Genomic DNA, 27,014 nt, shown 5'->3' with positions numbered 1-27,014 from the left:
CCAAGCTTGAGAAATGGAGAGCCACCCACCCTGCTCAGGAATATGAGTGGTGGGTGAGAGAGCAGTTTGTATATAATATATACATACCCTAATGGGAACAGACTCACATACCCTAACCCAGCAAGCCACTGGGGAGCAATAAGGTTAGGAGTTAGGGTACTTTGGCAACCTTACAGAGGGCGTTTGTTTCATTTGATGAAAAATAAATAAATATATATATATATATATATATATATATATATATATATATATATATATATATATATATATATATACATGTTGACATTTGGTTTTCTGATTCACATTTATTTTTGGGATCTAGAGGGGCCTTACGACCATTTCCTCTGTGACATTTTAACCTTGTTTCAACCATGGAAAAGTGGTGGTTATATGAAGAAAAAACATGCTTAGAGAGAAGCAGAAAAAAAAACTACTACTATTACAGACAGAAAATGAGCAGAAAGTTGATGAAGCAGTTTAATGGTATTACATCCTGTGAACAGTGCTAGTAAAAAGTAAAACTATTGGAGAAATGATGCATTAAAGCCACCAGAGAGAGAAGGGCTTGAGAAGAAGTCTGTAGGCGTGATTTCTGCACCGGCTAGCTCATTAGGGATGTGTCGCTTCCTGGCAGTGATCCAAATTAGGACAGTGACATTATGCTCAAAGCTCAATACAGCTGCTGAGCTGACTGGTAGACAAGAACAGACCTCACTGGACTGCAAGTTAACTTCCCAAAACCAATTTATCATCTTTCTTCCTGTCACATCTTACAGTATTTAGAGTAAAAATATGGAGTTAGTCAGATGACTCATGGATATCAAATAATATTACATGTTATTTAAAAGGCACCTTTCAGGGCACACAAGGACCGTAGTGATCTAGTTAGACATCTATGTAGTTAACACACTTGATCATAAATTTAAGCAGTATATGTTTATTTGTGTATGTTTATTTTTGTCTTCTTTTACCCCCCAAAAATTCTGAATTGTACAACATAATATGCAAAACAGGAGGAGTTTATATTGGAACACAGTAAGGAAGAGAAGATGTGTCACAGTCCTAATACAACAGCATTAATAATTATTGCCACACCTAGAAAATATTTGTAAAATGCCTTAAAGAGGCCTATCATATATGTTAATTCTGTGATTTAAAATCCTCCATCCGGAGGACAAAATGCAAAAGGAATTTTCAAGAACCATTCATGCTCTTGACAGCCGGTAGTTGACAATCCTTTTTCTATGGGTTTGGTTATATCTTGGTTACGGCCTAATCAAATAGGGCTTTAGCTGCATCACCCACAATGACATAGGGCACATCAACAGCAGCATCAGCACCAGGGAGGAGGATGTTGGGTGGCACTTGAAGTGCTCCTCTGTCCATTCCGATCCCTAAGGCTGAACTAGCGTAGACACCTCCATCACTGGTTCTCCCAAACTCCCCCACCTGCATAACATGAAATCTGTAGTCCACATTCACCACTGCTAAAAGCACAATAGAACGTTTTTTTTGTATTTTAAATACCGACTTCCAGAGTGTGGTGGTGCTTGCATGTGAATGTGCTTGCCATCGATTGCCCTCAGACTGTCTGGAAAATCCACTCCCCCAGAAGCCTTTTTGGAACTTCTTTTCATGTCCTCAGTTGGGGGGGGGGGGCAGAAATTTTCCTATCATTAGCTTCTCAGTGGCAGCAGAGACTATGCAGACAGTTTCTTACTGTTGCATGCCCGAGAAGATAAATGAAAGCCAGAGGAAGGAGTACCTGCGGGTAAAAAAGTGAAAATATTAATTCAGATTTTATTGGTCTTTTCAGCTGAATAATGCAACAACAAATGGAGAGCTCTGCATGACAGCTTTGTAAAATGCAGAAATGTCCTTTCTTATCTCCCACCTGCAACCAAGGTCAGTTTTTACAAATATTCTGATTAATCTTAAAGTAGTACAAGAATTTGTTTGTTGTCAGTTTAACAAATTCAAATGATGTTGTCAATGATTTGTTTAAATGGGAATTTTGTCAGTTTAGTTTTTATAATATGCATTTTTGGTGGTTCCAAGAGAAAACGTGGCACCTGCAGACCCTGTGGAGACAGATCAGGAGCAACTGTCTACTCTACCCTTGCAGTGTCAACCACTCCATGTCCTGGTCTCTCTCTCTCAATTGAGTCAACAATCACAGAGAGAGAAAGGGCTCGGTCATGCAGCTCAAGAGAGGGAACAACATCAGCACCTAAAACCAACCAGAAAATTGCATTATTGTATTTATGGATCGTTACAGCCATGTTTAGTATGATTACATTACTATGGAAGAAAGAATTAAAATAAAACATGAAACATTAAAAAGACAGATACCAGTCATTTTACAGGACAACATAAATTGCCGTGCAATTGCATGAATGTATTAGATAAAACACACCCTGAGAGGGAAAAAAAAACTGTGCTGTCATTAACAAAAATTGAAATGCTCAATATACAGGATATTACCGGATAATGTAAAACACTGTGCAATTGCATGGATGTATTTGCCAAACATTCAAGGAGAAGTTAAAAGTGTGGAAAGTTCCTAACAGAGCACTTCGCTCTTAGACTGCCGGTTGTTTGTTTTCAGTTTAACAAATTCAAATGATGTTGTCAATGATTTGTTTAAATTACAATTTTGTCAGTTTAGTTTTTATAATATGCATTTTTAGTGGCTCCAAGAGAAAACATGGCACCTGCAGACCCTATGGAGACAGATCAGGAGCAACTGTCTACTCTACCCTTGTAGTGTCAACCACTCCATGCCCTGGTCTCTCTCTCTCAATTGAGTCAACAATCACAGAGAGAGAAAGGGCTCGGTCATGCAGCTCAAGAGAGGGAACAACATCAGCACCTAAAACCAACCAGAAAAAAAGACCCTCTTGAGACTTGGACAAAGAATTCAAGAATATTTATTGTCATTATGTTACCATATGAAATTTTGGTGAGATACAAGCTCATAATTCACAGATTCACATATGACACACAGACACAACAATATATAATGTTTTCAAATAGATGAATGCACCAACAACCCTTCTTGAGAAACTGAAGGCTTACAATTAGCCTTAGGAGCCTTTGATTTGAATGTTCAAGTCAAAAAAACCACCTGGTTATCTCTTGGTCCGCAAACCCTTTTTACTGTAAGCAATGAAACAAGCAGAAGAAAAAATGACTTTAAACATCCTTTGGCAAGGACCACACTGAAACAAATGTGCTTCTGTGGCTAGAGTGAAACAATGGAACTCCCTGGAAAATTATCTAAAATGTTGTTCAAATATTATTCAGTTTGAATATTAGTACACATTAAATATTATTAAATTGTATGAAAAGGAAATTGAAACATATATCTAAAAATATATAATATTATAAAACAGAAAATGTATGTATGTGTATTGATATGTGTGTGTGTGTGTGTGTGTGTGTGTGTGTGTGTGTGTGTGTGTGTGTGTGAGTGTATATATATATATATATATATATATATATATATATATATATATATATATATATATATATATAAAAACTGCTCTCTCACCCACCCCTCATACTTCTGAGCAAGGCTGGTGGCTCTCCATTTCTTAAGCTTAGGTCCTCTACTAGAGGCCTGAGAGCTTGAGGGTTCTTCTTAGGATCTTATCAGTTCCTAAGATTGCGCTCCTCTGGATTGAAATGTCTGATGTTTCTCCAGATATCTGTTGGAGCCACTTCTCCAGAGTGGGAGTTACTGCCCCAAGTGCTTCAATGACCACGGGCACTACTGTTGTCTTCCCCTTCCAGGCACTTTGTAGTTCTTCTCAGAGCCCTTGGTATTTCTCCAGTTTCTCATGCTTTCCGGTTTTGCTTAGTCTCTTGCCTTGGTGAGTTGAATCGTGTGTTATTATCCTGCCACTGGGAGTACACTTTAGCCGGTTTTGTGGAGAACAGCTTGTTTATTCTTCTGGCTTCTATCTCCTTTGTGTATCTCTTCAGCCTGGCAGCCAAGGCTTGGAGTCTATGTATAGCAGTTTCCAGGGCCTCAGGTATCGGCATCTGTTTGTATTTCTGGGGAATTCCCTTTCTGGATCCACCCTTCTGGAGTTCTGACGATTGGCTTACTTATTTCTGTGTTGTATATGTGTATATGTATATATATACAGCATTAAGTACAAGTACAAGTGAGGCTATCTCATTTGATTTATGCCTTTATCTTTTTGAAATATGAATGGGGTAGGAGTTAGTAAGAATTGATCTTCTTCCTACTCCTTTATTGGATGGAATGTGTTGTTATTTTCATTGCATTTTTGTATTTATGGCAGCCATGTTTAGTATGATTACATTACTATGGAAGAAAGAATGCAATTAAAACATGAAACATTAAAAAGACAGATACCAGTCATTTTACAGGACAACATAAATTACTGTGCAATTGCATGAATGTATTAGATAAAGCACACCCTGAGAGGGAAAAAAAACTGTGCTGTCATTAACAAAAATTGAAATGCTCAATATACAGGATATTACCGGATAATGTAAAACACTGTGCAATTGCATGGATGTATTTGCCAAACATTCCAGGAGAAGTTAAAAGTGTGGAAAGTTCCTAACAGAACACTTCGCTCTCAGACTGCAGGTCTGCTGGTAGTTCCTTGAGTCTCTAAAAGTAGAATGGGAGGCAGATCCTTTAGCTATCAGGCTCCTCTTCTGTGGAACCAACTCCCAGTTTTGGTCTGTGAGGCAGACACCCTGTCTACTTTTAAGACTAATCTTAAAACTTTCCTTTTTGACAAAGCTTATAGTTAGAGTGGCTCATGTTACCCTGAGCTACCTCTATAGTTATTCTGCCATAGGCTTAGGCTACTGGAGGACATCAGGGCCTATTTTTCTCACTCTACTGAGTTCTACTGTTCTCCAGTTTTGCATTACATTGAAATGACTGTTGTCATTTCAGCTTTTACATTTTTGTTCTCTCTCTTTTTTCTTCATAGTAGGTACACCTGGTCTGACGTTCTGTTAACTGTGATATCATCCAGAGAAGACGGCTCACCCGCTACTACCATATAATGTAGAACAGATTACTGGATCAATGTGTGCTTCTGTGCTTTTTTGTCTCTCTTGTTGTGTCTCTGCTCTGTCTTCTGTAACCCCAGTCGGTCGAGGCAGATGACCGTTCATACTGAGCCCGGTTCTGCTGGAGGTTTTTTCTTCCCGCTAATGGGTGGTTTTTCTATCCACTGTCGCTTCATGCTTGCTCAGTATGAGGGATTGCTGCAAAGCCATGGACAATGCAGACGACTCTCCCTGTGGCTCTACGCTTCTCCAGGAGTGATTGCCAGAAATGCCTCTGAACGGTTAAAAACGTTTCTTGTGCCGTGTCCTCCCTGTTTTTGTTGCGGCCATTTGAGTCGGGCCGTTACACTCTATGAGGGATTGCTGTAAAGCCATGGACAATGCAGACAACTGTCCCTGTGGCTCTATGCTTCTTCAGGAGGAGTGAATGCTGCTTGTCAAGACTTGATGCAATCTACTGGGTTTCCTTAGATAGGACAATTTTTTTACCAATCTGTATAATCTGGCCCAATCTGTATAATCTGACCCAATCTGTATAATCTGATTGAATTTGAGTTTTGAAAGTGCCTTGAGATGACATGTTTCATGAATTGGCATTCTATAAATAAAATTGAATTGAATTGAAAAATTGTATTGACTGTCAAAACCTCCCACCTGGTGAAGAAGGTACAATAATGGCTCTTCTTCCTCAGGAAACTGAAACAAACGGGAGTTTTCACTAAATTGCTAAAAACATTTACAGAACTACCATAGAGAGCATTTTATGTCTCAGCATAACAGTGTGCTATGGGAGCTGCACAGTGCAGGAGAGAAAGGATTTAGCACAGGTGGTGAGGACAGCACAGGGGATTGTTGTCTGCAGGATCTGGACACGGTTTATGCTGCTCGAGATCAGAGAAGGGCCAGACGTATTGACACTAATCTCACCCACCCGGGCAATGCACTGTTTGACCCAGTTTCATCAGGTAAATACTTCAGGAACATTAGAACTATAATTAATAATTTCAGAAACCTCTTTTTTCCCAAAAGCTGTAAGGGCTATCACCCCCAGCTGAGAGGTTTGTGGTCTGTCACATGTTACAATCACACTACTAGTAAGGCCCATTTGTACACTCTAATTTCTCAAGGAACAATTAATTAAACATTTTTGTGAATTAAGCCTTAAGATTACAGCACAAAAATTACTGCAGACAGGAGTGCATCATGGAAGGAGTACTGAGGGATTAATTCATGCAACATCACAGTAATTCCCTATGTTAGCAAAGGACTTGATATCAGACTTCTTGGACTTGGATATAAATCTTATCAGAGCCTAAGACTATTTTTGCACGATTAAATGTTTATTATAAAAAAACACTGTAAATACTATGTCTGTGTGTTATGTTATGTTATCTGTGTATAGCCTAAGCCGGTGTCTATCTCAAAATAAATTTTACTATGGTAACACATGGTGACAATGGAGGTTCTTGATTCTAATTTTCTTTAAATCAAAGATAATTGGTGCAAAATGTTTGACCAAAATTATCTTTAGCTCTGGAAAAAGTCCAAAAACCTGAGTAAAATCATTGTTTATCCAACTGAAAATTAAAATTAAGAAATGAAATTGTTTGAATCTCAGTTAAGTGTGTTTATCAGATGAGTCTGCGGTTAATATCATCAAGCAGAAAGCAAAACCAAAACATGTTGAAAACCTGGTGGATGCATAGGTCTAAAATAGCAACATTGTTTTTTTACAAAGCAAATGGCCTGCATCTACACAAGCAAAACTTTTCTGCTGTCACACACTCATAATGGTTTGTTTTATCATCTTATAATTTAGCGATCTCTGAAAATTTTTAAAAATATTTTTAAAATGACAACCTTTGCTGTATAAACGTAGAAGTATTGATAGACACCTATTTTGTTTGATTTGAAAAAGGTGTGTGTGTGAGGTGGGAATGTTCAGGTTGACCTTTGATGACCCCTGGAAAGGTCATCAAAGCCAATTCTAAGGATTTGCATCCCGCGTGCTTCAGATGTGTCCCTGTCCTGCCACAGCTATTTCAAATAATTAAAATTGCTGAATTACCTCCTCATGTATGTATGTCTTAAAGTTGTAAAAGCCTAATTAACTAATTTTTATTTTCTTCTATTAAAATAGGGAAACACCTGAAACATGCATTGAACTAGCCTTTTAAGAGTAACTTTAGACCCACAAGGAAGGGACAACGATCCCTCTCTCTCTTACTGAACTAGCTCATCAAATAGGGTTTCTAAAAGGTCCGATTATGGCGACATCGCACAAATTCCCTGCTACCCCACATTCCTGCGGACATCTGTGGAGGAGTCAAGCCGGAGCGGCAGAGTGATAAGACTTTCCACCAAGGACACTTGCCTGCCGGAGGACGGCCTTCATGGACATACAGATTTCCACACAACATGCACCCAGACACACATATGCTCACAAATACAGATGACTTACCCGACCAGAACTCAAATGTTTACCTTCTGCATATATGTGTCTCGTCATTGATTGTGCTTTTTGTGCAAATGAGGTTTTTTTGTCGGATGCTTCACATTTTGTGTGGAAACACAAATTGTGCAGCACCTGTCTTTTTTCTCTCCTCCACTAGCCCAGTGTAAATCTTTTTTCAACAGATCTCAAGGCAGCGCCTAGGGACCCCGTGTAAAGCGGGGTCTGGGGCAGTTTGGGGAACGCACCTCACGGCTAGCGCTCATGTAGCAGCGGCCGACTGTGTGTGTTCCTGGCAACGCAAGGCCTCAGTCAATCGTTCCCCCAAAATGTTTGTTAAGTGTATGTGATGGACGGTTGTACTGGAACTGAAATTTCGATTGTAATGCAAATTGCAGTTGACTAATAAAATTGATTGATTGATTGATTGATTGATTGATTGATTACAGGTACCTTACTTTTCATTTTACATAAAGGAAATCCGCATTCTGTCATAACCTTCATCAAATCAAAAACAAAAAAACACTGGATGTTGAAAAACTCAAATATACTTGCTAATTGTTTCCTTGTTTTATGTTTTGATCTCTTTTATTATTGTTGTTTGACCGACCTACCGAATAGATTTAGCATTTTGCTGATTGTTTTTGTGCTGAACACCAAGAGCACAGACTCTTAAGCTACAGTCTCAAACATTGAAAAGGGGGATCGGTTTCATGTAATTGCACATATTCATACCGACTATGTCATGGAGAACTATGGAAACACATAGAGATTATGTGTGGAACGTGTGAGGGCAGTAAGGATGAGAGTCACAGGTAATGGCGATTGAACATCCCTCAAAGTCACCTCTGCCTTGTTTATCCGAGCCAGAAGATAACTGAAGTGGTGTCACTCTCTTCCACCTAAAGTACTTGACTATAATTGCCAATAAATGGCACCTAGTGGAATGGACTGAATTCCTTCTTCTTTTAGTCTGGCTTCTTATTTCTCCATCTGGAGAGCTCATCCACTTTTAGCTCAGGAGCTTTTCTCCTTTAGCTCATGGATTACAGACTGCTGCATCTTTGAATTAGAAGAAAAAGAACCAATCAGTGTATGTGTTGTGTGAGTGTGTAAATGGCACTCATTATCTCTGCGGTTGTTGATAGTCACCATCAGAGCTCCAGGGAAGATTTTAGTGAAATAAAGCCAGTAATCTGAATAAACAACAACAAAATTTAAAAGGAAGCACTCTACCATCTCCTGCAGTAAATTACAGTTTTTATCAGTGTTATTTTTGTCCTGCATAAAACAAGGCTTATTAAAATGTCATAATTAGTTAAAATCTTCTTTTTAGTGTTGTATTCAAATGAGACATGTTTTGATTATGTGTTTTATCATTGGCCCCTGCTATTCATTGTATTAATTTAGCTTCTGATAAACACCACACATGTTTACTGTTCAAATACTATGTTTTTTTTTTTTTTTTTTTTACCTGAATAACATTTACTCGTTCTCAGTCTAGGAAATATTTCACACTGTCATGATCCTGGAGTGATTTTGTGTCTTCTTGTGCTATCTTCCCGTCCTCTCTCCCAAAATGTTCCATTCGTAGCTAATTATCCCTAATCATCTAATCAGGCAACAGTTTAAAAGGACCAGCGGGACTCTCCAGCAGTGCCAAATTGACCAACTTGGTTGCTTTTAGTTGCTGTGCTTGTAATATTTGGATGAACGATATCCATTTGTCCTTGATTGTGGGTATGGTTGGGGGTGGGTGCGGCAGTTGCAGGTGTCTAACCTGAGAGGTCCTTGGATGAAGGGCAGGGTATTTAATGGACAAGTTACCAATTCATAATAGGCCAACATAGAGATACACAGGACAATGAATGCACACTGTCACTCCTAAAGGGAATTTAGAGAGACTAATTAACCAAACAGTCATGTTTTGGGACTCTGGTAAGAAGCCTTAGGAACCAGAGATAATCTACTCATGTTCAGGGGAACATGCTAAATCCATGCAGACAGACCCCTGGCTACTACTCTTTTACATCTGCTTAAGCAATGTCTCTTTGTGCCCTAGTCCTACCAATCCCCCTGGATAATGGTAGTGGAAAAGCTGCAATCTACTAGACTGTTTATTTTTTTTTATTAACTGATTACCATCTTTGCTTTATATCATCATTTTGGTCTGTTTTTATAATCACACTGTAATGATTACTGCTGGTGAACCCGATATTCAGCCAGACACAGAGTCACGTTTAAAAGGTTTGTTGTGAAGATGATGAATAATGGCAGGTGAGGCAGGCAAACAGAACCAGACTAGGCAGATGAATTTTGGCTGAAGGTGCATGCAGTCAGGGATGAGCAGGAGATCGGAGGATGCAGGGATGAGCAGGAGATCGGAGGATGCAGGTAGTGAAAGACCAGAACAGGCGATGTGGACTGGGGAACCACCAGAACTGGCAGGGCAAGTGGCTGGGATTCACAGAGAAAACAAGCAGAACTGCAGCATGCAGACACAGGCACTTTTAACTGAAGAGTTCCGCTGGCTGAGCACACAGGATCTGGTAATGGCAGGGCACATCACACCGGACAATACGGTAAGAGATGTTCTGGCAGGGATGAGTTGGCTGAGTCAGGTTTATGTAGAGTGACCACTGTTGACGGTAATTACTGGCAGCCAGTGGAGTTGATGTGGGCTAATTGACTTGTGGCTGAGAGGTGACAGGCTGATGGGAAAAGTCCAGAAAAGACAAAAGCAAAACAAACAAAAACCTAAATCATGACACACACAGTTATGGATATGTCCATGCAAAGCTCCAACACTTGTTGCACCGTTCGCTGCTGCACCTATAACTGGACGAAGTTTGACTTGCATCTTCAACAAGTGTGTGTTGAAAATGCAGCCAAAGAAACATGGAACTGTTCCAGTGATTAATGTGGTTAAATAATCCAAAGCAAAATACATCTTAGTGCTGGGGTTGAGCTACAACTCATCAATTAAATATCTTTTGATTTTATTTATATAGTGCCAATTCACAAAAAAATATTGTCTTGAGGCACTTTACAAAAATATCATATTTGACGTGAAGATACATGACTGTATAATTTGCTGTGGAAGTTGTGGTCCATCCATCCATCCATCCATCCATCCATCCATCCATCCATCCATCCATCCATCCATCCATCCATGCATGCATGCATGCATACATACATACATACATACATACATACATACATACATACATACATACATACATAAAAATCCGCTTACGTTAAGGAATGAAAAGACCAAGTGAAAATAAATGAAACGTACATGAGCTTTCTGTCTAAATCCCAGTTCTCCTTTAGGAGATACTCATCAACCAATGAAACCATCCAGCATGTGGATTTGTATACATGAAGGCTCTCTGCAAATGGAAAACATGTCAGGCTGGAATAATCCGAGAATTATCCTTTAAGTCCAGTCTTTCACTTCAGTGCTTTTAATGTGAACTACAGGCTCTGACGCAACTGTAGCTGTAAACATCTAAGCTGATAATAATGAGGGAAAAATGTAACAGTGGATTACATGCATGCATCGCCTCCTTTTAATTCCCGTGTGAGTGGAGGTAATTTGAATGCCAGCCAGAAACTGCCGACTCTACCACTAAGTGTAACAACAGCTACTGAGAGATAATTAAAGAATGCAAATACACAAACTTACTCCTGTTGGGTAATGCACACGAGGTGCATGGAAACCTGGAACATAATGTTAATTATTTTCTTCTAAAAATGAAATCAATAAAAAATAAAGTACATTAAAGTAAAGAAATATTGAAAAGACTGTATGTGGAAAGTATGGCTAAAATACTTAAGTGTATTTGATTGGGATATTATAAGAAAGACCAATACAGTTTGTGGAGAGGAAGGAATCTGGTACAAAGTTTAAATTTTTTTTTATACTAGTTAAATTTGAAGTTTGGCAAACATAAGTATTCATTGACTCTTTTATTCTGAAACCCTTAATTAATTCAATTCAATTCAATTCAATTCAATTTTATTTATATAGCGCCAAATCATGAAACATGTCATCTCAAGGCACTTTACAAAGTCAAGTTCAATCATATTATACAGATTGGGTCAGATTATACAGATTGGTCAAAAATGTCCTATATAAGGAAACCAGTTGATTGCATCAAAGTCCCGACAAGCAGCATTCACTCCTGGGGAACCGTAGAGCCACAGGAAGAGTCATCTGCATTGTACATGGCTTTGCTGCAATCCCTGGATTAACATCCATGGCAATCAATTTTCAATCTTGACTACTTAACTATTAATTAATTATTTTGTAATTAGAATCTACCTAATTCAGTTAATCTGAGAACCAGTCATAAGGTAATTCTAGTGGAGCTGCAGAGATCCAAAGCTCAAGTAGGAGAATCTGTTTACAGGACAACTATAACTCATGCCCTCTGTTTTCTGTTTTGGAAGAGTGGCAAAAAAAGGAAGCCATTGTTAAACAATAGTCCTACGAAGTCCCATTTGATTTTTACCACAATTTAGGAGACACAACAAATACATGGAAGAAGGTGATCTAATCAGATGGGACCAAATTTGAAGATTCCTGCCTACATGCAAAATTTTTGGTGTGACAGACATCTAACCCTAAACAAACATTCCTCACAGGAAACATACAGTGACTGGAAAAACGATTTAACCCTCTTACCCCCCTTGATATTTCTCATGTTTTTTGCCTCCCTACCTGGAATCAAAATGGATCGGTTGAGATTTTGCATCAATTCACTTACAGACACTTAGATTGCACAAAGGTGGACTTCATTTCACTTTTGAAGGTAACTGGTTGAACCAGAACGTTTTAGGGGCTTCATAGAAAAGGGATGGATACATATGCACATGCCAAATTTCTGATTTTTATATATATATATATATATATATATATATATATATATATATATATATATACATACATATTGTTTATTCTCACTTCACATACTTAGACAATTTTGTACTGATCCATCAGATACATAAGGATTAGAAACATTTAAATTACAGGTTGGAATGTAACAAAGCGGGTACAGCAAGAGGAGTGAAAACTTTTGCAAGGCACTGTAGAAGTGATAGCATGAAATTGTGACATGCTTTTCTTTAGCAAGGACAGTCATCTTTTGCTATTGGTTACCCAAAGGCTGACATGAGCCAGGGAAAATCAAAGAGTTGTTGAAGAGGTTTAATTAAAAACCTCCAAAGTTACAATGGGAAAAGAGAGCAGCATTGAAACTGACAAGGGGAGGAGAAAACAAAACATAAGCAACATGGGGTAATATGAAGGAGCTGACAACCAACAGCATGGAGATCAATAGATAAACAAAGGAAATGATTATTGGTCTGGGATTGCTAAACTATTGCAAGTGAGCAAGAAGCATGGACTGAGGGAGAACTGTTTATTCATACTAAATTAATACACAGAGAAACACTGGTCGAGAGACAAAAACTGAGCATGGAAACACAGATTAGACATGATCAATTGTTAATAAAATCTATTCATCAAAACCTAAGAATGAAAATAAATACAACAACACAAAGGTGTAAAGCAAATTGACTGATCTCAAAGTCCCCCAGATAAGGAGAGGGAAGCTGGTCAAAAATGATGAGGAGATGAATGGAGCTGAATACAGAGCACCATGGGGTTTAGAAACATTTTGAAGGCTGGAAAACACTCCAGGTTGGGGTGGAGGTTCTCCTTCCTGGAGTTAAAACTGATGTTCTCTCCATTTATTCCGGCTGAGCTTGAGGTATTTTGCTTCTTTGTAAACCATGTGGGCAGAAATTTCAGTTTATAGATGTTCAAAGCTAACAAAGACTTCAGAAGACTTGACGGTACAAAATATTGATTCACAAGAACTTTTGTAAGGGACGGCAGCTAAATGGAAACATGTAACAAACTTTTACGACTGCTTTTCTATTTCAGGTGGCATGCCCTTAAAGATACTTTGAAGCTCAATGCATTGTAATTTATTTATAAAAATGATGAAGTCATCTCCATGGATATTTTTGCAATGAGAGGTATTGAATTGGAATTGATTTAGATCTGTATAAACCTTTGTAAAACAACAAATACAGAAATACATACACATTTCTACTTATTGAGATTTATATTTTCCCTATAAATATATCCATTATTCATGGGAGCCTAAATTGGGGCAAAGAAGAAAGCTTTTTCTTCCTTGAAAAGAGCAGCACAATACTTCCACACTGCTCTTAACTAACTAGGTGCATTCCCTCAGGTTTTAAAGCAAGGCTTTGGTACGGTATGAGAAGGTGCAGCAAAGATACCTGCACCACAAAAGTTGGAACGAAAAACTTTCTTCCCACAGAGAAATACTGGATTTCATAAATTAGAGTACAATGAAACCGCTGCATGCACCTTCTGATGAAGAGAGTTGCCTGTGGGATGAGAAAGCCGGAGCAACTTTTTGTTTCCTCACTCCTCTGACAGAAAGCCATACTAACAAGCTGACTTGTTTACCAGCCCGAAGGAAGGCCTTTCTCAGCGCAGCGAGGACAATTTAGTCCCAGAGCTTGGCCTGTGAACGCACAGTTGACTGCGAGGTGTCTAATGTAGAATATCAAACACAGGCAGTGCCCAGGGGGACATGAGCCGATGCGATGCCACTTCAGGCACCTGTCCAAATGCCAGGAATAAACTCGGATACTTTAGTGTGCTCTTCATATGCTGGGGAGAAGATAATTAGTGCCAAGAAACAACTTGCATCAGAGATGAAAATGCCAACACACTGCAGGGAAATTCAACCTATATTTCATATCAAGCAGTTTTAGAAAGAGTTGTTCAAACTTACAGCATGAAAAGGATTTGTCCTTCAGTGGTGCGAAGGTAGGATGCTACAGACAAACAAAGAAACAAATAAATAATCTGTTTCATTTATCAGAAAGAGGAAAAGAAGCAGCAGTTTCAAGAGAGGAATGAGCTCCTGATTTTTTTTTTCACCAAGTTTCAAAAAAACGGAGCAAAACTTTCTGCACCTCGACTGAGGGAATCATTCATTAAATATAATATATCATTCCTGCCCCCATTGTATGATCATTTATATGCACTCAGTACTTGACTGAGTCTCCTTTTTGCTTGAATTACTGCATCCATGCAGTGTGGCATCGGGTGATTAGCCTGTGGCACTGTTGAGGTGTAATGGAAGCCCAGGTTCCTTTGTCATCAGCCCTTCAGGTCATCTTTTATTGTTAATGTTGGGTTTGGTGTCTCTTATCTTCACAATACCGCATAGGTTCTCGATGGGGTTAATTTCAGGAAAGTTTGCAAGCACAGTAAGACCATGGTCTTTGAACCAGCCTTGGTACATTCGGGAATGTGAGCAGGTGCTGAAATCAAAGCTTGTCAGCAGAAGGAAGCAATAAGTGTTCTAAAATTTCCTGGTTGATGGCTGCATTGACTGTGGACTTCAGAAAACACAATGGACCAACACTAGTAGATGACATGGCACCCTAGATCATCAAAACTTTCAAAACGTCATATTGGATTAATCGCAGTGTTTATTCTGAGTCTCTCCACTCCTTCTCCAGACTCCAGACCTTTTGTGTCCTGCTTGTTAAGAATAAAGCTCTCCTGCTAATATCAATTGCAGCTACAAATGGAAAGTTTGAAAGGTTTATTGCAACAAATGTTCAATAGATTGTCCTTCTGGGTTTACAGCAGGATTTCAGGTGTGCACTGTGGAGGTAATTGGTTTTAACTTTTGAGGCCTGAAATAAAAACCTATGCGGAAATATTGTCAAAGGGGAATTCTTACTTTTTGAGGAGGTGATGGAGGCCCAAAAAGGAGGCAGGTATACCCACAGAGCCTGAGGCTGACAGGTTGTGGTGAATGGCTGCTTGGTGATGCTTTTTTGTTTTTTGTTGTCTGAACGGTGGAGGAATGTTGGAGTGATCCAGGCAGCTAGTCTTAGGAGGCTAACCAGAGGTGCAGTGAGGATATTCATGGGGGGACATTTTAGGAGGATTTGTCCAGTAATCACACGGAGCAAGGAAGCAGAGCACCGGACTGCAGCAACTGAGCATGAAAGCAGGAAATTGTCCCTGTGGAAAAAGAAGACAGCCAGGTAAGTATCTGAACTCGAGGCAGGGGAAGACAAAGAAGGAAGGTATGCTTGATTACCACGCTTGAGAGAAAAAAAACGATCTGGCATCTGCCTTTAGGGAATCTGTTCCTCATAATGCTCCTCTTGATTAGTCCTTACGACCTACAGCTGTGGGACACCTGCCAGTCACACGCTGCAATGAGAAGAGGTGAAGAGAGACACGCAGGCATACATCACCTGCACACAACTCTGTGGTTATGGCATTTTGTGGCTTACCCTCTGTGGGGAGGGTGACAATTACTGTATTCTGGGCATCTGTCAAGTCAGCAGTCTTTCCCATGATTGTACAGGCCATTCTATTACCATTACAAACCATTTATACATAAAAAAATGCATTTTGAAAATTTATTCAATGCAGTATTCTAATATATAGTATAAATTCTTTTTTATTTCATGTAGTTTCCTATCCTTGTATACCCAGAGCAACAGCTGCTCCATTGTCACCCATCCGGTTTGCCGTGTCTTATCTTTACTCTTTACAGATTATGTGGTTCTGTTTGGGTCTTCAGGCCTTGACCTCCAGAGTGGAACTAGTTTGCTGATAAGTGTGAAGCAGCCAGGATGAGAGTCAGCTCCTCAAAGATTGAGAACACAATTCAAGACCAGAAAAGCGTGGACTTCTCCCTCTGGGGGTTTGGGTTGAACTGGGGCTTTGTCTGGATTCTGTGAGCGCTGCTCCAGTCAGTTTTAGGTGAATAAACAGCAGACCCAAAAATCACAGCTCCCGACAAAGCTCCTAGTGGAAGGAAACCCTGGAGAAGATCCAGAAGTTGCTGAAGGTAATATATATCCCATCTGGCTTGGGAACACCTTGGGATTTCCCAAAATAGACTTGAGGATGTCAGTAGGGAGAGAGATATCTAGCGTTCCCTTTTGAACCTGTTGTCCCTGCTACCTGATCTCGTTTAAGATGAAAATAATGGCTGGAAAGATTACTACAATAGGGGAGTTTTGAAGTAGGGGAGTTGGTGGCTGTAGTAGATTTTCATTCAAATGCATCAAAGAAAAGGGTCCTAAATAATAATTTCAATCTCTAATTTAACAACATTTTTAGAGAAGGGCCCACATTTTCAGTGCCAGCAGGAGCTGGTAGATTTTTTTTTATAACTATGATACAATAACGTATTATTACGTTAGAATATAATGTATTATTACGTTAGAATATAATGTATTATTACGTTATGTTTTCATCTCCTGGGGCCCTCTGATATTTTTTTTTGTACTAAGGTGAAACAAATAATTGGAGAGTTTTCAAGATGCTAATACGAATCAGTGTTAATTAGTGAGATTGTCTTCCTGTTAATCTCTGTTAAAACAGGTTAATTTTAGGTCCAAACACACAAGTAATAAAGTAACATCTGCAGTGTGTGATATATCTCCAAAGTTGATAATATTAGAAAACTAAGCTGCTGTTCAGGCAGAAAACCTAAATTAGTTTTAGTTCTTTGAAATGTCAGAATAGCGTGAGGAAACTCATGGACTGTTTTATAGTTTTAATATACAGTCAAAGCAGGAACAAGAAAATAAGGAGAAACAGATAAATGCCTAATTTGTTTTGTGCAAAAATCAAAGAACGCATCCACATAGGAGGTTTGAATGTGGTAAAGTCAAACCTTATTTTGGAGGAGGTAAACATATTATTATCTAGGTCTGCCACAGAGAGCAGAATACACAGAGCAAAAACGGTGGGAGCTATTACAAGGTGTAAGCCGGAAAGACTTTCATAAAAGCATGACCAAAAGACAGGAGCTCCTGAATCCCATTCTTTCATAAATGAAACTAAACTTAGTTACTGAGAAAAAATGGGTTTGAAATGGATCACAATTTGGCATTGGAAAACCCTCTGTAAATAACATAAAGGCAGTGAGATGGCATGGCTTCCAAATACACTGGGTGTTTATTGATAACAGAGGGCAGAGCACTCTGGACGACGCTGAAACATCTCAAATTCAGCCAAATGCAGCAATTGGAAGACTCAAACTGCAGTGAGTTTAATGGGTGTTTTTTTTTTCTGGGTCGAGAAATCATTTGTAATGTTTGGCCAAGTTAGTTGCTGTTGTAAAAAAAGAATTCAGGCTACAGGCAGAATTTTATTAATTGTTGCACTAATTAAACCATTTACATATGAGTAGACAGGAAAGGTGCATTTATCCTCCTTCTGTTGCCTTTGTGAATACTGACTAATGGAACAACTCTAATAGATATTCACTTTGGTTTTATGCTGTATGTTAGTAGTCTAATCTTTTTATGTACTTAGCTATTTGTATAATTACTCAAATAATTATTTTTCCATACTTATTAGAGGAAAATACTTGACTCTTTTAACCAGTGTATTACTGCTGCAATGACAAAGGGTAAGTTTGTTAAGGGTAATGTCCTTTTATTCTTTCATCCATTAAAAGGAGAAAACCCTTCACCTCTGAAAAGATGTTCAGAGTCATCAGTTTGCAGGAGCAGAATTGTCTCTGAAATTAAAGTACACCACTAGATGGATATACATCTAGAGTGAAAATCTCACCCTCTGGGTCTTTAAAGACCCAGAGGGTAGGTTTTCACTCTGGCGTACCATCTGGTGGTTTGTTTTAATGAATTGTTAATGAATTACAAGCAACCTCGCCGTTACGTGCTTAATAACCACTACAGAAACCACATCATAAATGTGACAATGTAAACATGTCCTCCATGTATTAGCTACTGCTAAGAGCTAATAGCTATGGTCATCGTATGAAATGGTTTTTGGTTTCCAAGTTCACTTATTTTTTTCTAAAGTAGCGTTTTTTTGGGCTCATTTCTGAACATTCAGTTGCTTATTTGGGGTCTAAAAAAGTGACTATAAACACCAATAAAGAGACCTGGTTTGCTGCTGTGCTACACACAGTGAACAGCTGATAACCCCCCGCTGCTCCGAGTACACACAAGCACACATAGAGGGAGAGGGAGATGAAAAACCAGTGGTTGCTGGGAGGACTGAGTAGTTGCTGGACCGCAACTGCTCTGTTTCTAACATAACGTCAAAAATAAATGTCACTGTTATATTGAATTGGCCTGCAAACTCTGCATGCATTTTAAAACCACGCTCCCTCATGAATTATCTCCATTCTCATTGCTCCCGATTATTACTACTTTTTCTTTTCTTGATTACTTTCTCTTTCCTCCCGCAGGGCAAAGAGTATGTATAGTTCTCCATTTCAACAGAAAACGACAAACAGAATCATCTACGGTCGGCTTTGCTTGTTTTCTACTCCTCCTCCACCAACAGCGTGTCTCCATATAGAAAACAGATAGGGAAAATTTGTTTAGCTGACACATTTGTCCCCTTTCGGCTACTGACATTAGAACCAGTAACGTAATATAGTGCCTCCCAGTTGGTGCACCGATAACTAAGTATTTATAAACTACAAATTTTAAATTACGCTTTCACTTTTGATGTGATCTCATTAGACTTTGCCAGAATATGTATTTATAAAACCAATACTTGATTTTTGCTAATAAAAAGACAATGTAGTTGTACACTGTCCCTTTAAGGCTTGTTATTTTCAGAAGATTTTTCAATTTGAAAAATGAGCCTCATTGGAACCCATATTCTAATATTTATTTTTATTCTCTCTCTCTCTCTCTCTCTCTCTCTCTCTCTCTCTCTCTCTATATATATATATATATATATATATTATATATATATATATATATATATATATATATATATATTATATATATATATATATATATATATATATATATATATATATATATATATATATATATATATATATATATATATATATATATATGTATTGTTTTTTTTTATTTTTTTCAGGCTTTTTATGCATCTTTACCAGCTCTTTACTAGATGTGCGAACATTCTTTTCTGCATCAGTAACTAGAACTTTTAGTAGACTTTGAAATCAGAGTTTAAATGATTATTTAGAAAACTTGTTTGAAAACAAGAAAGCAATTACAAATTCCACAAGCAAGGTGCTAACACCTACATGTACGGAATTCCATTAGAAAAAAAGGCAGAAACAACACCAAGAAAAACTGATTCAAGCTTGGTAGAAAAAGCTTTAGAAAACTCAACTTTACACTTAGCTTTACCATCAGGCCATCTATTTCACAGCAGCATCTCCAATCATCAAGCTTTAACTTTTAAGAAGTGGTCTAATGGTCACCTGAAGCTGCACTAAAAGCACCCTTCTTTACATCTAATGTTGCACAGGCTTTGATGCACATGTGACTTAGTTGTGATGAAAATCAGAGCTGCAGAAAAAAACACTCTCTGATGGCTGTTAAGAGCTCTCTCCAGGGAAGACATGATGTTAGATCACAGCTCCGGGGTGCTGATATTGTGGGATTTCCGAATGTTTTTTTTTAGTCCTGAATATGAACCACGTGGGGCTTGTGGTCTAATTGGTATGCAGGTGATGCCTGAGCTCAGCATTTCAGAGAAAAGGTTTGGCTTGCGACTGTGTGAAGCGCTGATGCAGTGGAAAGAACATTGCTCAATCATTCCCCAGCAGGTGCAGCAAGACAGCGATGGGGAGCCTGAGCAGACTTTGAGGGAAATCAAAGAAAGGAGCAAATCGAAGAAAGTATGCTAGAGTCAAAGAGGCACGAAAGACAGGGAATGATGGGTTTCTGACATTTTCACTGTATGCTGCATAACTTTGAAAAGGAATTTGGCTTCATACAAGCTGATCTACATTTTGACATGTTGAATAACATTAATATGATTGCTTAAAGCACCTTCTGCACATTGCTAAATCCGAAGAATAGAAATTTCGAAAGTATCCTAACAAAGATTTTTACAACATATTACAGCCTTTTTTTGTACAACTACCAGCCTCATGGTTGTACAAGAAAAAGGTCTAATTTATGTTACTAAAACTTTGGCTTGTTATAATGTAATGATAAATAATAGTTTAAATGTTTTCTACTCTAAGATTACAGCACTGTTTACAATTTCAGCTTTTTTCAGTGGCAAAATTCAGATTTTTTTTAAACATTTTGCACCGAAAAAAAACTGCATTGGATTCCAAAAAAAAAAAAAAAAAAACAAAGCAACTGGACTTGTTTTTCGTAGTTGAAGACGTTTCGCTTCCTCTCCAAGAAGCTTACGCAATTCAAAAAGTCTGGAGTAATGTGGGGAAAGCTTCCTGGAGAGGAAGCAAAACGTCTTCACCTACGAAAAACAAGTCCAGTTGCTTTGTTTTTTTGTTTTTTTTGGAATGACCATGACCTGGATGACTGAGAATCTTCGCCAGCAACTGCATTGGATCTACTTAATTGAATAGTGGAGATCGGTTGCACATGAACCTGTTGCTTTCCCAGCAATCTACAATGTTGTGTTAATTTAAGATGAATTAGTCATTTCATCTTAACACAACTCAATCACTTCCTTCAAAATCTATTTGATCAATTAAAACTGAGGGATGGGGTTTTAAATAATAGGTAACCTCACTGTGGATTACTAAAGGTGGCTCCTTTCTCTGTGAGCTATCTGATTGGTGTATTAGAAAAGGTGTTTTTGGAGTTTGAATCTGAATCCATACTCCTGTGTTGTGTGAAATGTATTTCTCCTGAAATATCTGGTGATGTTAAGTGTAGTGCATAGCAGGTGGGTGAAGAGAATGCGCTTGTGTGCACACAACACACAACCTTCGTGAACTAACAGCACATTCTGTGCAACCAAGGTAACAGATTATTTCAGGAAAATGTATTTCTCTCATCACATTCATTTTGATTAGTTCTTCTATCTTCTTGAACATGAAGTCACACCTGTCTATCAGTGCACAAGATAACATAACGGTGGCGTGTTTTTGTTAGTTTAACTTTGTGACCTCATGCCTCATTTCCAATTTTAGGGTACATGCATTGAGAATTCTGTGTAAAATTTTGTGTAAACCTCAATTGATTCATTCAGTTTCAATTGAGTTAAATTGAACATGCTAATATGCAAATGTTTCATATTATGCGGTATCTATACAATATTATTACGTGCTTGAAGTACATAAAACAATAATATTGAATCAACGAGATATGCTTAGATAGATCCAACAGATGGCAGTTTTCTTTGTCTTTAGTCATACTATTTACACAATATTATTACATTCTCTTTAAGACATGAAGCAATAGTGTTAAAGTAACTAAAGATGCTTAAATAAAACCAGCAGATGCCAGATATCTTTTTTTTCAGCACATCATGCCATGAGCAAAAGCTGTCAGCCAGGCCGAGATATACAAACTGACCAACAGCTTTTATCTACCACTGTGCCTGTTTCCGGCCACAAACAGTCTAAGTCTCATCAGACCAAAGCACAAAGCTCCAGTTAAAGTTCCATTTGTTTTTGTTTTTAAACTTTCATTTCTGGTGTTGTCTGTAGATTAAGGGCAAATTTAGATATTTGGCTACATTAGGCCACGTCCCAGTTAAACTAAGCATGTGAGACATAGAATCCTTCTATGAAACACAACATACAATGATATATGAGATATAATGTTATATTAAACAGCAATAAAAGGTGTATATCTGTCTAATAGTCCTTCTGCAGTTTTAAATTGATTATACGTCACTTGTTTTCATGTAGGCAATTTCTCTAATATTTCACTGAAATCTGCACAATAGTGCGATTTTGGGGGATGCTTGGCATCAAAGATGGCAACAGGTTAACCAGCACTTAACCTACATTTGCACAGCTTGACATGAAACAGCTGCCCCTGCTTTCTGGCTCTGGATGGAAGCCAAATCAGAGAGGAAAAAAAAAAGTCTGTCCAAACGTGGAATAGGGGAGGAAAAAATGCTGTTCAGTACCAACCAAAGCAGGATCCAGGACTGACTGAATTAATGATTTCTTTGCAGGTTTCTGAGAGATTCCACCTTAAATCAGCACTCTAAGAATAATGCCAACACTTTAATTCTGCAACATAGGAATGTGTGACTTTTTTCTCACAGCCTGTTCAAAGTTGAACTGTTGCACCTTGATGTTTAAAATGTATGAAGGAGGAGTGAGGTGTTAACACTAAGCCGGGAGTGTGTGGAAGTGCATGTGCGTGTGTGTGTGTGTGAGTGCAAAAGGGACAGCTTGTATGGTGGACACTTACATCAGTAGGCAGCAACATTGTCACTTCACTGTCAGAATACTGTGTAAAACCACGCACTGATATTACACTACGAGCAGCATGCTACTTTAGCTGAGGGAGGATGAGTGGGATGAAAATGTTTATCAAAAGGGACAAGAATGATTGAACAGATGAAAATAGGCTGTGCAGGTGAAATGAAGAGGATAAAATCATAAAGATGACAAAGGAGTAGATAAAAATACAAAAATATAATCAGCGAATCAAACATCACAGAAAACTAAGGTTATTATTTGGCTATTTCTAAACGTTCTTGCACGATTTAGGCGAATAGCTAAACAGTATTTCAGTGCAAGGAAAACAATTGTGGGTGCAAGCTGTTTAAACATTTCCTTATATATGAAAATACAGTAAATATACAAAAAAAAGCTAAATATACAGGTTTTAAATCAAACATGCTTGCACAACCACATGTTGCAGTTTAAGGTTATATAGCTATTGCAACATGTTGAATGCTAGCAGGTTTAAAGTATTCCCACAAAAGGGTTAGCATTGTTTCCACTATAATAGGGTTTAAAGCAAATGATAATATGTACAATCCTATCAGAACATGGAGCCAGTCTCAAGTCGAAAGGCCCTTGACATCAGGCACACTTGTGATATTTGATCTGCAAATACTTGGCTCACGTCTGTTACAACACTTGAATATAGCAATACCGGTTCCCTGTTCCAAGAACTATTTGAAATATGAGAGAAACTGTGTTTACCAAACTACCGTGTAGAGATTTTTCTGCTGATAAAAATCCCTGTCGCTCTGAAAACACACTTCCTCCGAGGGAACTCATTAGTTTTTGTCATCTGTGTGTGGCAGAATAAAGCCTCTTATTGCATTACGCTCTCCTCTGCTGTCAGAGGTTTGTCTCAGTGCTTTTTCTTTTGAGTTTTGTTTTGCTATTATTTGACCGTCTTTCGAATTTGAATACTGAGTTGTTTTTCCTGCAAGTGGTCCGAAACTTTCTGAAGATGTTTCCCAAACATTTGGATGCAAATTATATGTATTATAACTTCACTCCCTGAGAATGATTAGCAGGATGAAAACATGTTGTTTAGCCAGATGAGGTTGAAGGGTAGGATAACATTTTTTTTTGTATAAGAAGGAGGATTGTCGGCGAAAGACAAGAATAGTGCTGTAAGTCAGCTATAAATAGGTTTGTTTGGTGATTGGAGGTGCGGTTGAGGTTTAGTCTTGCTTCCTAACCTAGGTTGCCGTATTAACTACATTAGTTTCAAAAGGGGTGGTCCCAAACATTTGAGCATATAAAGAAAATGTTTTTTGATTAAATAAAGGCTGAGGCATTTGTTTACTTTTCTTATCTTTGATTAGATACATTTTCTTTGATGCCACAGTATCTACTAATCTCCAAAATGCATGGCAAACTGTTTTACCACTCTGGAGGCTTCTTGAAAAAAAGTTAATATTTAATCAGGACATGGATAATGTTAAATCTTTGTTTTTGCTATTTTGAAAATAACCATTTTTTACACAGAGCCCCCTCTAGAGGGTCTGAAGAGTTGCCTAGACAAACACTAAAATAACCGTTAATTGCAAATTATTCCAGCATTAAAACTTCAGGGGAAAACTGACCGCAGCTTTAGAGTTTTGCTTTCTAACCCCAGATCCTTTCTTTTCTTAGCAGTTTCTGACAGTGTAAAAAAAACAATACTCAGCAGCACTGTAACAAGCACATATTATGGCCAAGCGTCACACCCACACAGACCTGTTATAAAACCTGTCCACATGAGGTGGGGAAAGTTATTAGATTATACTGCTGATGCTTCACAAGTGTGGCTGCATGGGAAATCAGTGCATTGTCTTTATAGATGCTGGAGGTTCTCACTAAATATTTAGTTAGGTTTAGTCATGCAAAGATCTTAAAATAAATTGAAGTCCCAGTTCTCATGCAGGCACTGTCCTGGTTAGATTTAATAATTTTGAGGCACTACAGAATCTAAACAAGAATGTTTTACCCAAAGACAAAATTCTTACCAAACTCAGCTAGCTGCACTGAAGTGGTCATAGAAGTGATAGATTGATCCAGATGTAGCAGTAATCAGTCATTTAAAAAGCCTAACAGGTGTTGAAAAAGAGAAGTACTGCTTGTAGCAATAGCATCAGCAACTCAGGTCATCTTGACACTAAAAGCATGGATCTGAGCAAAGAGGGAGCGTGCCTTTCAATAAAACTGACATGCTGTAATTTCTCAAGGGCTCAACATTTTGTTTTCATCTCTGTATAAGTGTTTTGTGGACAGATCTGACATTTTTATAAACTGAGAAAAAAAGTACTTCATGAAATTATAAATACCAGGGACTCTTTTAGTGTTGTTAGTTTATTGACAGAAATTTTGTGTCAAGAAAAACATCGGGTTTAAATCAGGTTTGTTCAATGATGTCCAGTGACATAGGAATGTATGACTTAATTTCACAAACACTACATCTGATTGGGGTAAGCTTTTCAATTCTAATAGTTGTTTGAGATCTAACTGTGGATGTCGTTTATTTGATATTGAGCTCCGGCTAATCATAACATTGACCAAATTAAAGCAGGTTTAACAAAATATAAATAAAAATGGAAGGATTATTTTGTCTTGTCGCAAATTTCTCTCTCAAGAAACACCACAATTATGGAACCACCAAACGATAAATCTTTAAAAATATAAGTTATTTTATCAGCGTATTAAACCGTAAAAACAGTGGTCTTCATTTTTTTAAGTGGTTTGATAATCAATATAATCTCCTTTCTATTTTGCTTGGGATTCATATAATTTTGTCTAATATAAATACCTAACAGCTCCTCTGCTTGCTACAAAATATATAGCAAACACAATTTAAAAGCCTCTTTTAGACTTATTTACAGCACAGCAGAAATTCCTGGTTCAATTTTACTTAATGATGCCATTAAAACACACTTAATATTTGATTGGAGATGTGTTTTCATTTTATTTTCCAAGTGGGTGGTGGAGGCTTTATGTGCCGACTGTGAGCACAACTTTAAAGCTGAATTAATTGATTTGTTTATCCTTTTACTAAATGTACGTGTGAGCTTCCGACATTTCATCACTTTTTGAAGTGTAAGCAAACGCAAACTGCATTTTTCTGCCACTTCAAAAATCTTGAACATGAATAAAAAAAAATAAAAAATCTCTTTTTTGCTTGACTACACTCTTGTAATGTTTTCCATTAGTCAATCACGGGGGACCGGACACCTAATACTAGTGTTTCATTTTGTCACTTTCTATTTTGTTGAACAATTTTTATCTGTGCCCATGTCTGGTCTTGCTAGTTTTTCTATTATGTTGAAAAAAAACTATTCTTCTTTACTTTTTGACATACCATTACTTTTGTCATGAATGTTGCTGCTTTTTCTCTACAGCTCAATACTCAAGCCTGGGGTTAAAGTGTAGCCTGTTAAATAAACTGTCTGCTGCTCCCATGATCTACTCAGAATCAACATTTTTGGTGTTGAAAAGCCTTTCAGTCTCTTTATAAAGGGAAGTGACAGAATGTTGATTACATAACACCAGTTCTGGCTCTTCGTTCATCACTTTGCTCAGAAATGTTTGACTTAGGAGTTATTATTTCATCCTTTTCTTAACATAAATTTTGTGGCTGTAGACGATATACTATCGTGACCATATTTTGATTTTCAAAAAAGAGGACACTTGGCTTAACAGTTTTAATAATACACTGTTTACTTAAAGCCTTATGTAACTTTTAGCCACTAGGGGGCGTTAGACTTTTAACTTTCAGTGCTCCTGAAGGCCACAGGCAACACTGCACTATCAAAAAACAGTCCCCCTCCATGTGTTGGAATCTGATAGCAGAGCGTTGCACCAGCAGATTCAGAAGTCATGGAGTTACTTGTAAAGACAAGGTCGCATTCACCCTCCTAGATTAAATTCTACATCAGAGAACCAAAAATATGTCTGATCATGTAAATGTAATAGTGTCCCACTGTGGGACAATAAAGGACATTTCTATTATATGTTACTTATCTGCCTTTGGTGGCTCAACAAATAGGAATGAAAGTCTTTACAAAAACTGTCTTTGAAATTATATTGTCAAAGCAGAATCCCCTACAGGGAATGAACAGAAACTTGTTCGACTTGCTCATTTGCACTTTTGTAAGGGAAGTGCATAGAAAAACTCCAATGTCGAGTGATTCTAATTAACATGTTATGCTTTTGGCCTTCTCAAAATATTTGATCCAGTT

At 37.9% G+C, this 27,014-nt stretch overlaps 1 long non-coding RNA gene across 1 annotated transcript; it reads right to left on the bottom strand.

Moving 5' to 3' along the window:
* Positions 1–12,950: 12,950 nt before the first annotated feature.
* On the bottom strand, positions 12,951–15,419 carry LOC118561067. Its single transcript, XR_004929749.1, has 3 exons — positions 15,322–15,419; positions 14,359–14,401; positions 12,951–14,234 (listed from the first exon to the last, which is right to left on the bottom strand). It is a non-coding gene; the product is annotated as an uncharacterized LOC118561067 (long non-coding RNA).
* Between the last annotated feature and the right edge of the window lie 11,595 nt (positions 15,420–27,014).

This window comes from Fundulus heteroclitus, unplaced genomic scaffold, assembly GCF_011125445.2.
Source record: "Fundulus heteroclitus isolate FHET01 unplaced genomic scaffold, MU-UCD_Fhet_4.1 scaffold_55, whole genome shotgun sequence".
Lineage (NCBI taxonomy): Eukaryota > Metazoa > Chordata > Actinopteri > Cyprinodontiformes > Fundulidae > Fundulus > Fundulus heteroclitus.
This window is presented reverse-complemented; position numbering and strand designations above follow the sequence as displayed.